This window comes from Somniosus microcephalus, unplaced genomic scaffold (assembly GCF_052327205.1).
Source record: "Somniosus microcephalus isolate GS21.2 unplaced genomic scaffold, FLI_Smic_1.0 unresolved_chr4, whole genome shotgun sequence".
NCBI classification, from domain to species: domain Eukaryota; kingdom Metazoa; phylum Chordata; class Chondrichthyes; order Squaliformes; family Somniosidae; genus Somniosus; species Somniosus microcephalus.
Genome location: NW_028225182.1, coordinates 8,009,599 through 8,023,593, shown reverse-complemented (window position 1 = coordinate 8,023,593; position 13,995 = coordinate 8,009,599). Strand labels below are relative to the sequence as shown.

General features: G+C 44.6%; 9 non-coding genes across 9 annotated transcripts; all 9 read right to left on the bottom strand.

The window, feature by feature from the left end:
- Window positions 1-1,359: 1,359 nt before the first annotated feature.
- trnaq-cug (transfer RNA glutamine (anticodon CUG)) lies at window positions 1,360-1,431 on the bottom strand. The gene has a single exon. It is a non-coding gene; the product is annotated as a tRNA-Gln (tRNA).
- Window positions 1,432-2,714: 1,283 nt separating this feature from the next.
- trnaq-uug (transfer RNA glutamine (anticodon UUG)) lies at window positions 2,715-2,786 on the bottom strand. The gene has a single exon. It is a non-coding gene; the product is annotated as a tRNA-Gln (tRNA).
- Window positions 2,787-3,390: 604 nt separating this feature from the next.
- trnaq-cug (transfer RNA glutamine (anticodon CUG)) lies at window positions 3,391-3,462 on the bottom strand. The gene has a single exon. It is a non-coding gene; the product is annotated as a tRNA-Gln (tRNA).
- Window positions 3,463-6,086: 2,624 nt separating this feature from the next.
- On the bottom strand, window positions 6,087-6,158 carry trnaq-uug (transfer RNA glutamine (anticodon UUG)). The gene has a single exon. It is a non-coding gene; the product is annotated as a tRNA-Gln (tRNA).
- Window positions 6,159-6,763: 605 nt separating this feature from the next.
- Window positions 6,764-6,835, bottom strand: trnaq-cug (transfer RNA glutamine (anticodon CUG)). Its single transcript has one exon. It is a non-coding gene; the product is annotated as a tRNA-Gln (tRNA).
- A 605-nt stretch (window positions 6,836-7,440) lies between these two features.
- Window positions 7,441-7,512, bottom strand: trnaq-uug (transfer RNA glutamine (anticodon UUG)). Its single transcript has one exon. It is a non-coding gene; the product is annotated as a tRNA-Gln (tRNA).
- Window positions 7,513-8,116: 604 nt separating this feature from the next.
- Window positions 8,117-8,188, bottom strand: trnaq-uug (transfer RNA glutamine (anticodon UUG)). Its single transcript has one exon. It is a non-coding gene; the product is annotated as a tRNA-Gln (tRNA).
- A 605-nt stretch (window positions 8,189-8,793) lies between these two features.
- trnaq-cug (transfer RNA glutamine (anticodon CUG)) lies at window positions 8,794-8,865 on the bottom strand. Its single transcript has one exon. It is a non-coding gene; the product is annotated as a tRNA-Gln (tRNA).
- Window positions 8,866-10,811: 1,946 nt separating this feature from the next.
- trnaq-cug (transfer RNA glutamine (anticodon CUG)) lies at window positions 10,812-10,883 on the bottom strand. The gene has a single exon. It is a non-coding gene; the product is annotated as a tRNA-Gln (tRNA).
- Between the last annotated feature and the right edge of the window lie 3,112 nt (window positions 10,884-13,995).

The window sequence follows — 13,995 nt, the reverse complement described above, 5'->3', positions numbered from 1 at the left end:
CTGGGACAACAAGAATTCAGGTTCCACCGAGATTTGAACTATGGATCACTGGATTCAGAGCCCAGAGTGCTTACCATTACACCATGGAACCTTTGCTCAACAGTGCCCTAGATTCTTTTCTCAAAATCAACAACATTACCATCTCCACCATTCTACTTTGTCTCGGCCTGGTCTCTTCCTTAACTTCAGCTTGCCCCTCTGCTAAGCTTCGGTTCTGAGCAAATCACACAGCTGCCTTGATGGCTATCGGTTCACGAATCTCAGCTTCTTTTTCACACTGCTCATGGCAGATTGCATTGCAGCCCTGCCAGGTAAAATGAGTATAATCTTTGCAAGGCACAGCTGCACGAAAGATAAGCAATTGTTAACCTTTTTCGAGAATACGAAGTGCAATGCCTACGTTTCAAAAGCACTGCTTTCAATTTCAGCAAGTATGCCAGCCGAATGCAGCTTGCAAAGAAAATGTTGAGCATTCTGCTGTGCAGTCAAACGAAGCACTGGACAACGCACATCTTTCTCCCCCGCTTATTTGGAACTGGGAATAAGAGGTTGAGCCTATCATCTGATGTCCAGAACAATAAACCAACCGTCATTGATCCAGGCAGCAAACGGGCCCATAACCATGGTTGTTATGAAGATGCCAAGTTTGCATGTCCCAAATTTCCAGCAGCTGGGACAACAAGAATTCAGGTTCCACCGAGATTTGAACTTGGAATCACTGGATTCAGAGCCCAGAGTGCTTACCATTACACCATGGAACCTTTGCTCAACAGTGTCCTAGATTCTTTTCTCAAAATCAACAACATTACCATCTCCACCATTCTACTTTGTCTCGGCCTGGTCTCTTCCTTAACTTCAGCTTGCCCCTCTGCTAAGCTTCGGTTCTGAGCAAATCACACAGCTGCCCTGATGGCTATCGGTTCACAAATCTCAGCTTCTTTTTCACACAGCTCATGGCAGATTGCATTGCAGCCCTGCCAGGTAAAATGAGTATAATCTTTGCAAGGCACAGCTGCACGAAAGGTAAGCAATTGTTAACTTTTTTCGAAGAATACGAAGTGCAATGCCTACTTTTCAAGAAGCACTGCTTTCAATTTCAGCAAGTATGCCAGCCGAATGCAGCTTGCTAAGAAAATGTTGAGCATTCTGCTGTGCAGTCAAACGAAGCACTGGACAGCACACATCTTTCTCCCCCTCTTATTTGGAACTGGGAATGAGAGGTTGAGCCTATCATCTGATGTCGAGAACAAGAAATCAACCTTCATTGATTCAGGCAGCAAACGGTCCCGTAATCTTGGTTGGTATGCAGATACCAAGCTTGTGTGTCCCAAATTTCAGCAGCTGGGACAACAATAATTCAGGTTCCACCGAGATTTGAACTCGGATCGCTGGATTCAGAGCCCAGAGTGCTTACCATTACACCATGGAACCTTTGCTAATAAATTTATTTGAATCTTTTCTTAAAATCAACAACATTACCGTCTCCACCATTATACTTTGTCTCGGCCAGGTCTCATCCTTCACTTCAGCTTGCCCACTTGCCCCTCTGCTAAGCCTCGGTTCTGAGTAAATCACACAGCTGCCTTGATGGCTATCGGTTCACAAATCTCTGTTTCTTTTTCACACTGCTCATAGCATCTTGTATTGCAGTCCTGCCAGGTAAACTGTGAATAATCTTTGCAAGGCACTGCTGCACGATAGATAAGCAATTGTTAACTTTTTTCGAGAATACGAAGTGCAATGTCTACGTTTCAAGAAGCACTGCTTTCAATTATCAACAAGTATGCCAGCCGAATGCAGCTTGCAAAGAAAATGTTGAGCAATCTGCTGTGCAGTCAAACTAAGCACTGGACAACACACATCTTTCTCCCCCGCTTATTTGGAACTGGGAATGAGAGGTTGAGCCTATCATGTGATGTCCAGAACAATAAACCAACCGTCATTGATCCAGGCAGCAAACGGGCCCATAACCATGGTTGTTATGAAGATGCCAAGTTTGCATGTCCCAAATTTCCAGCAGCTGGGACAACAATAATTCAGGTTCCACCGAGATTTGAACTCGGATCGCTGGATTCAGAGTCCAAAGTGCTTACCATTACAGCATGTAACCTTTGCTGAACAGTTCATTAGATTCTTTTCTCAAAATCAACAACATTACCATCTCCACCATTATACTTTGTCTCGGCCTGGTCTCATCCTTAACGTCAGCTTCCCCACTTGCCCCTCTGCTAAGCTTCGGTTCTGAGCAAATCACACAGCTGCCTTGATGGCTGTCGGTTCACGAATCTCAGCTTCTTTTTCACACTGCTCATGGCAGATTGCATTGCAGCCCTGCCAGGTAAAATGAGTATAATCTTTGCAAGGCGCAGCTGCACGAAAGATAAGCAATTGTTAACTTTTTTCGAGAATACGAAGTGCAATGCCTACGTTTCAAAAGCACTGCTTTCAATTTCAGCAAGTATGCCAGCCGAATGCAGCTTGCAAAGAAAATGTTGAGCATTCTGCTGTGCAGTCAAACGAAGCCCTGGACAACACATATCTTTCTCCCCCTCTTATTTGGAACTGGGAATGAGAGGTTGAGCCTATCATCTGATGTCGAGAACAATAAATCAACCATCATTGATTCAGGCAGCAAACAGTCCCGTAACCGTGGTTGGTATGCAGATACCAAGCTTGTATGTCCCAAATTTCAGCAGCTGGGGCTAAAAGAATTCAGGTTCCACCGAGATTTGAACTCGCATCGCTGGATTCAAAGTCCAGAGTGCTCACCATTACACCATGGAACCTTTGCTGAACAGTCCCTTGATTCTTTTCTCAAAATCAACAACATTACCATCTCCACCATTATACTTTGTCTCGGCCTGGTCTCATCCTTAACGTCAGCTTGCCCACGTGCCCCTCTGCTCAGCCTCGGTTCTGAGTAAATCACACAGCTGCCTTGATGGCTATCGGTTCACAAATCTCAGCTTCTTTTTCACACTGCTCATGGCAGATTGCATTGCAGTCCTGCCAGGTAAAATGAGTATAATCTTTGCAAGGCACTGCTGCACGAAAGATGAGCAATTGTTAACTTTTTTCGAGAATATGAAGTGCAATGCCTCCGTTTCAAGAAGCACTGCTTTCAATTTCAGCAAGTATGCCATCCGAATGCAGCTTGCAAAGAAAATGTTGAGCATTCTGCTGTGCAGTCAAACGAAGCACTGAACAACACACATTTTTCTCCCCCTCTTATTTGGAACTGGGAATAAGAGGTTGAGCCTGTCATCTGATGTCGAGAACAATAAATCAACCGTCATTGATCCAGGCAGCAAACGGTCCCATAACCGTGGTTGTTATGAAGATGCCAAGCTTGTATGTCCCAAATTTCAGCAGCTGGGACAACAAGAATTCAGGTTCCACCGAGATTTGAACTCGGATCGCTGGATTCAGAGCCCAGAGTGCTTACCATTACACCATGGAACCTTCGCTGAACAGTCCCTAGATTCTTTTTCAAAATCAACAACATTACCATCTCCACCATTACACATTGTCTCGGACTGGTCTCATCCTTAACTTCAGCTTGCCCACTTGCCCCTCTGCTAAGCTTCGGTTCTGAGCAAATCACACAGCTGCCTTGATGGCTATCGGTTCACAAATCTCAGCTTCTTTTTCACACTGCTCATGGCAGATTGCTTTGCAGTCCTGCCAGGTAAAATGAGTATAATCTTTGCAAGGCACTGCTGCACGAAAGATGAGCAATTGTTAACTTTTTTCGAGAATATGAAGTGCAATGCCTCCGTTTCAAGAAGCACTGCTTTCAATTTCAGAAAGTATGCCATCCGAATGCAGCTTGCAAAGAAAATGTTGAGCATTCTGCTGTGCAGTCAAACGAAGCACTGGACAACGCACACCTTTCTCCCCCGCTTATTTGGAACTGGGAATAAGAGGTTGAGCCTATCATCTGATGTCCAGAACAATAAACCAACCGTCATTGATCCAGGCAGCAAACGGGCCCATAACCATGGTTGTTATGAAGATGCCAAGTTTGCATGTCCCAAATTTCCAGCAGCTGGGACAACAAGAATTCAGGTTCCACCGAGATTTGAACTTGGAATCACTGGATTCAGAGCCCAGAGTGCTTACCATTACACCATGGAACCTTTGCTCAACAGTGTCCTAGATTCTTTTCTCAAAATCAACAACATTACCATCTCCACCATTCTACTTTGTCTCGGCCTGGTCTCTTCCTTAACTTCAGCTTGCCCCTCTGCTAAGCTTCGGTTCTGAGCAAATCACACAGCTGCCCTGATGGCTATCGGTTCACAAATCTCAGCTTCTTTTTCACACAGCTCATGGCAGATTGCATTGCAGCCCTGCCAGGTAAAATGAGTATAATCTTTGCAAGGCACAGCTGCACGAAAGGTAAGCAATTGTTAACTTTTTTCGAAGAATACGAAGTGCAATGCCTACTTTTCAAGAAGCACTGCTTTCAATTTCAGCAAGTATGCCAGCCGAATGCAGCTTGCTAAGAAAATGTTGAGCATTCTGCTGTGCAGTCAAACGAAGCACTGGACAGCACACATCTTTCTCCCCCTCTTATTTGGAACTGGGAATGAGAGGTTGAGCCTGTCATCTGATGTCGAGAACAATAAATCAACCTTCATTGATTCAGGCAGCAAACGGTCCCGTAATCTTGGTTGGTATGCAGATGCCAAGCTTGTGTGTCCCAAATTTCAGCAGCTGGGACAACAATAATTCAGGTTCCACTGAGATTTGAACTCGGATCGCTGGATTCAGAGCCCAAAGTGCTTACCATTACACCATGGAACCTTTGCTAATAAATTTATTTGAATCTTTTCTTAAAATCAACAACATTACTGTCTCCACCATTATACTTTGTCTCGGCCAGGTCTCATCCTTCACTTCAGATTGCCCACTTGCCCCTCTGCTAAGCCTCGGTTCTGAGTAAATCACACAGCTGCCTTGATGGCTATCGGTTCACAAATCTCTGTTTCTTTTTCACACTGCTCATAGCATCTTGTATTGCAGTCCTGCCAGGTAAAATGTGAATAATCTTTGCAAGGCACTGCTGCACGATAGGTAAGCAATTGTTAACTTTTTTCGAGAATACGAAGTGCAATGTCTACGTTTCAAGAAGCACTGCTTTCAATTATCAACAAGTATGCCAGCCGAATGCAGCTTGCAAAGAAAATGTTGAGCAATCTGCTGTGCAGTCAAACTAAGCACTGGACAACACACATCTTTCTCCCCCGCTTATTTGGAACTGGGAATGAGAGGTTGAGCCTATCATCTGATGTTCAGAACAATAAATCAACCGTCATCGATTCAGGCAGCAAACGGTCCTGTCACCGTGGTTGGTATGCAGATGCCAATCTTGTATGTCCCAAATTTCCAGCAGCTGGGACAACAATAATTCAGGTTCCACCGAGATTTGAACTCGGATCGCTGGATTCAGAGTCCAGAGTGCTTACCATTACAACATGTAACCTTTGCTGAACAGTTCATTAGATTCTTTTCTCAAAATCAACAACATTACCATCTCCACCATTATATTTTGTCTCGGCCTGGTCTCATCCTTAACTTCAGCTTGCCCCTCTGCTAAGCTTCGGTTCTGAGCAAATCACACAGCTGCCTTGATGGCTATCGGTTCACAAATCTCAGCTTCCTTTTCACACTGCTCATGGCAGATTGCATTGCAGTCCTGCCAGGTAAAATGAGTATAATCTTTGCAAGGCACAGCTGCACGAAAGATAAGCAATTGTTAACTTTTTTCGAAGAATACGAAGTGCAATGCCTCCGTTTCAAGAAGCACTGCTTTCAATTTCAGCAAGTATGCCAGCCGAATGCAGCTTGCAAAGAAAATGTTGAGCATTCTGCTATGCAGTCAAACGAAGCCCTGGACAACACATATCTTTCTCCCCCTCTTATTTGGAACTGGGAATGAGAGGTTGAGCCTATCATCTGATGTCGAGAACAATAAATCAACCGTCATTGATTCAGGCAGCAAACAGTCCCGTAACCGTGGTTGGTATGCAGATACAAAGCTTGTATGTCCCAAATTTCAGCAGCTGGGACAAAAAGAATTCAGGTTCCACCGAGATTTGAACTCGCATCGCTGGATTCAAAGTCCAGAGTGCTCACCATTACACCATGGAACCTTTGCTGAACAGTCCCTTGATTCTTTTCTCAAAATCAACAACATTACCATCTCCACCATTATACTTTGTCTCGGCCTGGTCTCATCCTTAACGTCAGCTTGCCCACTTGCCCCTCTGCTAAGCTTCGGTTCTGAGCAAATCACACAGCTGCCTTGATGGCTATCAGTTCACAAATCTCAGCTTCTTTTTCACACTGCTCATGGCAGATTGGATTGCAGTCCTGCCAGGTAAAATGAGTATAATCTTTGCAAGGCACTGCTGCACGAAAGATAAGCAATTGTTAACTTTTTTCGAGAATACGAAGTGCAATGCCTACGTTTCAAGAAGCACTGCTTTCAATTTCAGCAAGTATGCCAGCCGAATGCAGCTTGGAAAGGAAATGTTGAGCATTCTGCTGTGCAGTCAAACGAAGCACTGGACAACACACATCTTTCTCCTCCTCTTATTTGGAACTGGGAATGAGAGGTTGAGCCTGTCATCTGATGTCGAGAACAATAAATCAACCGTCATTGACCCAGGCAGCAAACGGTCCCATAACCGTGGTTGTTTTGAATATGCCAAGCTTGTGTGTCCCAAATTTCCAGCAGCTGGGACAACAAGAATTCAGGTTCCACCGAGATTTAAACTCGGATCGCTGGATTCAGAGTCCAGAGTGCTTACCATTACACCATGGAACCTTTGCTGAACAGTTCTTTAGATTCTTTTCTCAAAATCAACAACATTACCATCTCCACCATTATACTTTGTCTCGGCCTGGTCTCATCCTTAACTTCAGCTTGCCCACTTGCCCCTCTGCTCAGCTTCGGTTCTGAGCAAATCACACAGCTGCCTTGATGGCTATCGGTTCACAAATCTCAGCTTCTTTTTCACACTGCTCATGGCAGATTGGATTGCAGTCCTGCCAGGTAAAATGAGTATAATCTTTGCAAGGCACTGCTGCACGAAAGATAAGCAATTGTTAACTTTTTTCGAGAATACGAAGTGCAATGCCTACGTTTCAAGAAGCACTGCTTTCAATTTCAGCAAGTATGCCAGCCGAATGCAGCTTGCAAAGAAAATTTTGAGCATTCTGCTGTGCAGTCAAACGAAGCACTGGACAACACACATCTTTCTCCCCGTCTTATTTGGAACTGGGAATGAGAGGTTGAGCCTATCATCTGATGTCGAGCACAATCAATCAACCGTCATTGATTCAGACAGCAAACGGTCCCGTAACCTTGGTTGGTATGCAGATTACAAGCTTGAATGTCCCAAATTTCAGCAGCTGGGACAACAAGAATTCAGGTTCCACCGAGATTTGAACTCGGATCGCTGGATTCAAAGTCCAGAGTGCTCACCATTACACAATGGAACCTTCGCTGAACAGTCCCTTAGATTCTTTTCTCAAAATCAACAACATTACCATCTCCACCATTGTACTTTGTCTCGGCCTGGTCTCATCCTCAACGTCAGCTTGCCCACTTGCCCCTCTGCTAAGCTTCGGTTCTGAGCAAATCACACAGCTGCCTTGATGGCTATCGGTTCACGAATCTCAGCTTCTTTTTCACACTGCTCATGGCAGATTGCATTGCAGCCCTGCCAGGTAAAATGAGTATAATCTTTGCAAGGCACAGCTGCACGAAAGATAAGCAATTGTTAACCTTTTTCGAGAATACGAAGTGCAATGCCTACGTTTCAAAAGCACTGCTTTCAATTTCAGCAAGTATGCCAGCCGAATGCAGCTTGCAAAGAAAATGTTGAGCATTCTGCTGTGCAGTCAAACGAAGCCCTGGACAACACATATCTTTCTCCCCCTCTTATTTGGAACTGGGAATGAGAGGTTGAGCCTATCATCTGATGTCGAGAACAATAAATCAACCGTCATTGATTCAGGCAGCAAACAGTCCCGTAACCGTGGTTGGTATGCAGATACCAAGCTTGTATGTCCCAAATTTCAGCAGCTGGGACTAAAAGAAGTCAGGTTCCACCGAGATTTGAACTCGCATCGCTGGATTCAAAGTCCAGAGTGCTCACCATTACACCATGGAACCTTTGCTGAACAGTCCCTTGATTCTTTTCTCAAAATCAACAACATTACCATCTCCACCATTATACTTTGTCTCGGCCTGGTCTCATCCTTAACGTCAGCTTGCCCACTTGCCCCTCTGCTAAGCTTCGGTTCTGAGCAAATCACACAGCTGCCTTGATGGCTATCAGTTCACAAATCTCAGCTTCTTTTTCACACTGCTCATGCCAGATTGCATTGCAGTCCTGCCAGGTAAAATGAGTATAATCTTTGCAAGGCACTGCTGCACGAAAGATAAGCAATTGTTAACTTTTTTCGAGAATACGAAGTGCAATGCCTACGTTTCAAGAAGCACTGCTTTCAATTTCAGCAAGTATGCCAGCCGAATGCAGCTTGGAAAGGAAATGTTGAGCATTCTGCTGTGCAGTCAAACGAAGCACTGGACAACACACATCTTTCTCCTCCTCTTATTTGGAACTGGGAATGAGAGGTTGAGCCTGTCATCTGATGTCGAGAACAATAAATCAACCGTCATTGACCCAGGCAGCAAACGGTCCCATAACCGTGGTTGTTTTGAATATGCCAAGCTTGTATGTCCCAAATTTCCAGCAGCTGGGACAACAAGAATTCAGGTTCCACCGAGATTTAAACTCGGATCGCTGGATTCAGAGTCCAGAGTGCTTACCATTACACCATGGAACCTTTGCTGAACAGTTCTTTAGATTCTTTTCTCAAAATCAACAACATTACCATCTCCACCATTATACTTTGTCTCGGCCTGGTCTCATCCTTAACTTCAGCTTGCCCACTTGCCCCTCTGCTCAGCTTCGGTTCTGAGCAAATCACACAGCTGCCTTGATGGCTATCGGATCACAAATCTCAGCTTCTTTTTCACACTGCTCATGGCAGATTGCATTGCAGTCCTGCCAGGTAAAATGAGTATAATCTTTGCAAGGCACAGCTGCACGAAAGATAAGCAATTGTTAACCTTTTTCGAGAATACGAAGTGCAATGCCTACGTTTGAAAAGCAGTGCTTTCAATTTCAGCAAGTATGCCAGCCGAATGCAGCTTGCAAAGAAAATGTTGAGCATTCTGCTGTGCAGTCAAACGAAGCACTGGACAACGCACATCTTTCTCCCCCGCTTATTTGGAACAAGAGGTTGAGCCTATCATCTGATGTCCAGAACAATAAACCAACCGTCATTGATCCAGGCAGCAAACGGGCCCATAATCATGGTTGTTATGAAGATGCCAAGTTTGCATGTCCCAAATTTCCAGCAGCTGGGACAACAAGAATTCAGGTTCCACCGAGATTTGAACTATGGATCACTGGATTCAGAGCCCAGAGTGCTTACCATTACACCATGGAACCTTTGCTCAACAGTGCCCTAGATTCTTTTCTCATAATCAACAACATTACCATCTCAACCATTCTACTTTGTCTCGGCCTGGTCTCTTCCTTAACTTCAGCTTGCCCCTCTGCTAAGCTTCGGTTCTGAGCAAATCACACAGCTGCCTTGATGGCTATCGGTTCACGAATCTCAGCTTCTTTTTCACACTGCTCATGGCAGATTGCATTGCAGCCCTGCCAGGTAAAATGAGTATAATCTTTGCAAGGCACAGCTGCACGAAAGATAAGCAATTGTTAACCTTTTTCGAGAATACGAAGTGCAATGCCTACGTTTCAAAAGCACTGCTTTCAATTTCAGCAAGTATGCCAGCCGAATGCAGCTTGCAAAGAAAATGTTGAGCATTCTGCTGTGCAGTCAAACGAAGCACTGGACAACGCACATCTTTCTCCCCCGCTTATTTGGAACTGGGAATAAGAGGTTGAGCCTATCATCTGATGTCCAGAACAATAAACCAACCGTCATTGATCCAGGCAGCAAACGGGCCCATAACCATGGTTGTTATGAAGATGCCAAGTTTGCATGTCCCAAATTTCCAGCAGCTGGGACAACAAGAATTCAGGTTCCACCGAGATTTGAACTTGGAATCACTGGATTCAGAGCCCAGAGTGCTTACCATTACACCATGGAACCTTTGCTGATAAATTTATTGGAATCTTTTCTTAAAATCAACAACATTACCGCCTCCACCATTACACTTTGTCTCGGCCAGGTCTCATCCTTAACTTCAGCTTGCCCACTTGCCCCTCTGCTCAGCCTCGGTTCTGAGTAAATCACACAGCTGCCTTGATGGCTATCGGTTCACAAATCTCAGCTTCTTTTTCACACTGCTCATGGCAGATTGCATTGCAGTCCTGCCAGGTAAAATGAGTATAATCTTTGCAAGGCACTGCTGCACGAAAGATGAGCAATTGTTAACTTTTTTCGAGAATATGAAGTGCAATGCCTCCGTTTCAAGAAGCACTGCTTTCAATTTCAGCAAGTATGCCATCCGAATGCAGCTTGCAAAGAAAATGTTGAGCATTCTGCTGTGCAGTCAAACGAAGCACTGAACAACACACATTTTTCTCCCCCTCTTATTTGGAACTGGGAATAAGAGGTTGAGCCTGTCATCTGATGTCGAGAACAATAAATCAACCGTCATTGATCCAGGCAGCAAACGGTCCCATAACCGTGGTTGTTATGAAGATGCCAAGCTTGTATGTCCCAAATTTCAGCAGCTGGGACAACAAGAATTCAGGTTCCACCGAGATTTGAACTCGGATCGCTGGATTCAGAGCCCAGAGTGCTTACCATTACACCATGGAACCTTCGCTGAACAGTCCCTAGATTCTTTTTCAAAATCAACAACATTACCATCTCCACCATTACACATTGTCTCGGACTGGTCTCATCCTTAACTTCAGCTTGCCCACTTGCCCCTCTGCTAAGCTTCGGTTCTGAGCAAATCACACAGCTGCCTTGATGGCTATCGGTTCACAAATCTCAGCTTCTTTTTCACACTGCTCATGGCAGATTGCTTTGCAGTCCTGCCAGGTAAAATGAGTATAATCTTTGCAAGGCACTGCTGCACGAAAGATGAGCAATTGTTAACTTTTTTCGAGAATATGAAGTGCAATGCCTCCGTTTCAAGAAGCACTGCTTTCAATTTCAGAAAGTATGCCATCCGAATGCAGCTTGCAAAGAAAATGTTGAGCATTCTGCTGTGCAGTCAAACGAAGCACTGGACAACACACATCTTTCTCCCCCTCTTATTTGGAACTGGGAATAAGAGGTTGAGCCTATCATCTGATGTCGAGAACAATAAATCAACTGTCATTGATTCAGGCAGCAAACGGTCCCGTAACCGTGGTTGGTATGCAGATACCAAGCTTGTATGTCCCAAATTTCAGCCGCTGGGACAACAAGAATTCAGTTTCCACCGAGATTTGAACCAGGATCGCTGGATTCAGAGCCCAGAGTTCTTACCATTACACCATGGAACCTTCACTGAACAGTCCCTAGATTCTTTTTCAAAATCAACAACATTACCATCTCCACCATTATACATTGTCTCGGACTGGTCTCATCCTTAACTTCAGCTTGCCCACTTGCCCCTCTGCTAAGCTTCGGTTCTGAGCAAATCACACAGCTGCCTTGATGGCTATCGGTTCACAAATCTCAGCTTCTTTTTCACACTGCTCATGGCAGATTGCATTGCAGTCCTGCCAGGTAAAATGAGTATAATCTTTGCAAGGCACTGCTGCACGAAAGATGAGCAATTGTTAACTTTTTTCGAGGATATGAAGTGCAATGCCTACGTTTCAAGAAGCACTGCTTTCAATTTCAGCAAGTATGCCATCCGAATGCAGCTTGCAAAGAAAATGTTGAGCATTCTGCTGTGCAGTCAAACGAAGCACTGGACAACACACATCTTTCTCCCCCTCTTATTTGGAACTGGGAATGAGAGGTTGAGCCTGTCATCTGATGTCGAGAACAATAAACCAACCGTCATTGATCCAGGCAGCAAACGGGCCCGTAACCGTGGTTGTTATGAAGATGCCAAGCTTGTATGTCCCAAATTTCCAGCAGCTGGGACAACAAGAATTCAGGTTTCACCGAGATTTGAACTCGGATCGCTGGATTCAGAGTCCAGAGTGCTTACCATTACACCATGGAACCTTTGCTGAACAGTTCTTTAGATTCTTTTCTCAAAATCAACAACATTACCATCTCCACCATTATACTTTGTCTCGGCCTGGTCTCATCCTTAACTTCAGCTTGCCCACTTGCCCCTCTGCTCAGCTTCGGTTCTGAGCAAATCACACAGCTGCCTTGATGGCTATCGGTTCACAAATCTCAGCTTCTTTTTCACACTGCTCATGGCAGATTGCATTGCAGCCCTGCCAGGTAAAATGAGTATAATCTTTGCAAGGCACAGCTGCACGAAAGATAAGCAATTGTTAACTTTTTTCGAAGAATACGAAGTGCAATGCCTACTTTTCAAGAAGCACTGCTTTCAATTTCAGCAAGTATGCCAGCCGAATGCAGCTTGCAAAGAAAATGTTGAGCATTCTGCTGTGCAGTCAAACGAAGCACTGGACAACACACATCTTTCTCCCCCTCTTATTTGGAACTGGGAATGAGAGGTTGAGCCTATCATCTGATGTCGAGAACAATAAATCAACCGTCATTGATTCAGGCAGCAAACGGTCCCGTAACCTTGGTTGGTATGCGGATACCAAAGCTTGTGTGTCCCAAATTTCAGCAGCTGGGACAACAATAATTCAGGTTCCACCGAAATTTGAACTCGGATCGCTGGATTCAGAGCCCAGAGTGCTTACCATTGCACCATGGAACCTTTGCTGATAAATTTATTTGAATCTTTTCTTAAAATCAACAACATTACCGTCTCCACCATTATACTTTGTCTCGGTCTGGTCTCATCCTTACCTTCAGCTTGCCCACTTGCCCCTCTGCTAAGCCTCGGTTCTGAGTAAATCACACAGCTGCCTTGATGGCTATCGGTTCACAAATCTCTGTTTCTTTTTCACAGTGCTCATAGCATCTTGTATTGCAGTCCTGCCAGGTAAAATGTGAATAATCTTTGCAAGGCACTGCTGCACGATAGATAAGCAATTGTTAACTTTTTTCGACAATACGAAGTGCAATGTCTACGTTTCAAGAAGCACTGCTTTCAATTATCAACAAGTATGCCAGCCGAATGCAGCTTGCAAAGAAAATGTTGAGCAATCTGCTGTGCAGTCAAACGAAGCACTGGACAACACACATCTTTCTCCCCCACTTATTTGGAACTGGGAATGAGAGGTTGAGCCTATCATCTGATGTCCAGAACAATAAATCAACCGTCATCGATTCAGGCAGCAAACGGTCCCGTAACCGTGGTTGGTATGCAGATGCCAATCTTGTGTGTCCCAAATTTCCCGCAGCTGGGGCAACAATAATTCAAGTTTCACCGAGATTTGAACTCGGATCGCTGTATTCAGAGCCCAGAGTGCTTACCATTACACCATGGAACCTTTGCTGAGCAGTTCCCTAGATTCTTTTCTCAAAATCAACAACATTACCATCTCCACCATTATACTTTGTCTCGGCCTGGTCTCATCCTTAACGTCAGGTTGCCCACTTGCCCCTCTGCTGAGCCTCGGTTCTGAGTAAATCACACAGCTGCCTTGATGGCTATCGGTTCACAAATCTCAGCTTCTTTTTCAGACTGCTCATGGCAGATTGCATTGCAGTCCTGCCAGGTAAAATGAGTATAATCTTTGCAAGGCACAGCTGCACGAAAGATAAGCAATTGTTAACTTTTTTCGAAGAATACGAAGTGCAATGCCTACGTTTCAAGAAGCACTGCTTTCAATTTCAGCAAGTATGCCAGCCGAATGCAGCTTGCAAAGAAAATGTTGAGAATTCTGCTGTGCA